The sequence below is a fragment of the Limulus polyphemus genome, unplaced genomic scaffold, assembly GCF_000517525.1.
Source record: "Limulus polyphemus unplaced genomic scaffold, Limulus_polyphemus-2.1.2 Scaffold3770, whole genome shotgun sequence".
Classification (NCBI taxonomy): domain Eukaryota; kingdom Metazoa; phylum Arthropoda; class Merostomata; order Xiphosura; family Limulidae; genus Limulus; species Limulus polyphemus.
In genome coordinates, this window is record NW_013669380.1 from 33,648 (window position 1) to 37,271 (window position 3,624).

Consider the following 3,624-nt stretch of genomic DNA (forward strand, 5'->3'; position numbering starts at 1 on the left):
ATGATTTAAACTGACGAAAACGGTTGATATTTGAAAACACTTAAGCTTGAATGAAATGACCAGTCATATAAAAATGTGGTATCTACAAAAAAGTGTCCGAGTTAGTTTGACACTATTTTTTTTAAATATTCATATATATTTTTATACCTTGTTGTTATTTTTTGTAGGTTACGTGTTTACAGAGTTTAACTTGTATGCAACCAGGCTCTGTTTTATAGATATCACTACATGATCCCTTTATTCTAACTTAGCTAATTTATATTTGTAAAGAATATTGGTCAAATATCATTACATATTTTATATTTGTTTTACGTTACAGTTTTCCTCGACACAAAATTTGATTTAAATTATAATGTATATATTATTTTTTAACATAAGACTTATTTTTAGCAAATTACGAACTTATTTTATGAGCTGATCTGAAGAGTAGTGAAGAGCATTTAATTAATTTTATTATTATTTAAATTACAATGATTTTAAAGTGTATAAATATCAACTTAAACAAAATTGTATGAAAACCAGCATTATAGATAGTGCTGCTATCTTTTCGACGATATTGTTACTGTTCTTAAATTTTAAATCAATTTAAATTTCATCAACATAGTACTAGCTTCGGTTCATCCTAGAGCACTTCCTGGTTCACATTAAATCTGTAGAAGGTGGTGTGCCTAACAGTGACGTACTACAGTATTTAGAAATGATGTAGCAATACCCCAGATTTAACCAGTCATGTAAGTGTAGCCACAGTAGTGGTCTTTTTTTTTTGGGTTGTAACTACTATCGTGACTCTAGATACTTCATATGACAAGATAAATATATATTTGGTGTTGTTTCCTCAGTTATTTGCCTTTATATACCTTTTACAACTGCGATATTTTGTTTTAGTTTGTTTATGCTCAGCGCAAGTTCAAAGTATTTATGATTTATTATTTTCGTCATTGGTTTGTGTACTAATACTGTGCGTCTTATAGTGGCTCAGCATTAAGTCTGAGGACTTGTAACATAACAATCAGGTTTCGATGCCAGTGATTGTGTACCTTTGCGCTTATATCTTTATTTCATATACATTTAATTTAATGACCTTATATATTTCGCATTTAATATTTAATAAATCATGATGCCATTTTCCCCTTTAACACTTAAATAAATGAACATTAATTGATTACTACCTCTACATAACTACTTTCAAGTCACATTGCAACCAGTGAGAATATGTCTTTGAAATTCAAGGTCAGGCGTGTTCAGCGTTACTAACTGTTAGTGTTACTGTACTATTAATATCAGCTTTTTCGAAATTTGTCAAAAATGTTCTCTCTAGCTGAACTTTTATTGGAAATTACCAGATATTATAATTTTCTCCTAATAAAGTATAGTGCCATTGTACTGGGGAACATTCAATTATTAGCCGGGGAATCACCACCAAGGGGACTTATTCTTGAGGATTACTGACAAGATCACAAGGGAAATTTGGGCTTGTCACGTGAACAGATTTCCGTGAGTGCTATCAACAAGTAAGTCGAAACATGCTTCATTTGATTGAAATCGGTGGCTTGCACTTACACAAGGCAGGGGTTAGCATGTTAGCAAAGGCCATTAACTCAGCTGTGGTGGTTGATTTAAACTAGGGCTAGACAAAGGTAAGGGCTATGATATTAGTAAATTAGGCAATATAATTGACAGGAAAACATGTACAATAGGTATAAACATGAACGTATTTTAAAATCTATTGTTACGTCTCTTTTCGTTTGTTAATTTCCCGTATAATTTCTTTCCGATGAAACTTTAGCGACACAAGTCCTTTCTTAAATAAAACTAATTTATTCTTTCTCAATACAACTTTGCAATACACTTAATTTCCACAGTCACTTTAACTTCAACATACGTTATAATTCACGGCGATTCACGCACTTTACTTACGGTCACTACCGCGCTTGACTCAATTATCCGTCTTTATCTCTGCCTGTCTGCAATTATCTATGGCGTCACTTCTTCTCTCCGCTTTATTTGCCGGGCTTATATATTAAAATAGAGGGCGCCTAGAAAACGCTCGGGTCCTTCATGATCCTTCTAGAATCTCATGACGTCTTACCAGTGTCATGTGACTTCCGCTGTCGTAACACTATGATTAAGTGTTACTAATGCAATGCTGGGAGTATTAGAAATACAATTGATGAGTTCAAAGCAGTTGTGTAAACTGAGGATTTTGATATGATGGGTATCACTGAGACTTGAATTGGATTTGAACAATTTTGATGAGAGAATTTTTTTGAAATACCAGGTTACAGATTATTTACTATAGATAGTGTATTGAAAAAAAGGGGAGGAGTAGCTTTATATGTGAGGAGTGAAATGCATACTGTTGAGTTAGAGCATATTAAAGAAATAGCCCTGACGTTGAGTCAGTTTGGGTTAGTGGATACAAAGGGGAAAAAATATTGTAATTGGGATTTGTTATAGACCACCAGAGTTAATGAGAAACTGTATAATGAGATTAGAACGTTAGCTGTAAAAGATCTTGTTATTATGGGAGATTTTAATTTCAGGGGTATTGATTGGAAAAATTTCAAGTCTGACACTGGGGAGGATAGGTTTTTGGAAATTGTTCAGGATACTTTTATACATGAATTGATGATGGAACCTACAAGAGAGGAAGCTATATTAGATTCAGTATTAGCATCCAATGTGAGTATTATAGACAGAGTTGTGGTTGGTGAGCATTTAAGTACAAGCGACCATTACATTATTAGATGTGGGATTTTACTACATGTAGAATTGAAGAAGAATAGTACCCTGATTCTAAATTTCAGGAAAGCCAATTTTGGTGTAATGAGACGTGATCTGGCTTATGTAGATTGGATCAAAGAGTGGTGAGGGGATCTTGAACAGATGTGGGAAGCATTTAGGGAAAATTGATATGCATACAGAACATACATATTCCCTACAGAAAACAAAGGGGCAACGGAGCAGAATAAGTCATTATGGTTTAGTAAAGGTTTAAGAGATCATATTATGGATAAACATAATAAATGCAAGAAATTTAAACATACTGGAAGTAATAAGGACTTGGAAGACTATAGGAAATCAAGAGAGTTGGTTAAAAAGGAAGTTAAAAGTGGAAAAAATGTATATGAAAGAGGGTTGGCTGAGAGAGTTAAATCAAACAGTAAGGAATTCTTTAGGTATATGATGGGTAAGCAAAATTTTAGGATGGAGATTGAGCCTCTTAACAATGATAGTGGGAAGCTGATCTCGAAATATTATGAGATGGTAAACATATTATACTATACGTTATCTTCAGTTTTTACGAAAAAGGATACAAGTATTATGCCTCAACCGGAGCACTAAATGTATGGGGAAAATATTGATGTTAAAGATATATTAAATTCTGAAATTGTAAGAGAAAATTTGGGAAGCCTAAAAATTGATAAATACCCTGGACCAGACAACTTTTATCATAGAGTTTTAAAGCAACGTAAAGATTTTATTTGTTTGAGTAGTGGAAGAGTATTAGAAGATAGGAAGTTGGCTAATGCTACTCTAATATTTAAAGGAGGTGATAAACATTGTCCAGACAATTATAGGACAGCTAGTCTTACTTCAGTAGTTGGAAAGGTTTTGGAGAGT

The 3,624-nt window shown here is 33.0% G+C and overlaps 1 protein-coding gene across 1 annotated transcript in view; it reads left to right on the forward strand.

Moving 5' to 3' along the window:
* Positions 1 to 713: 713 nt before the first annotated feature.
* Positions 714 to 3,624, forward strand: part of LOC106470012 (myeloid leukemia factor 1-like) — a 45,275-nt gene continuing 42,364 nt past the window's right edge. The window contains exon 1 of the mRNA XM_022398562.1: positions 714 to 731. The gene's annotated coding sequence lies outside the window, so the exon portion shown is untranslated. The remainder of the gene's footprint in view (positions 732 to 3,624) is intronic.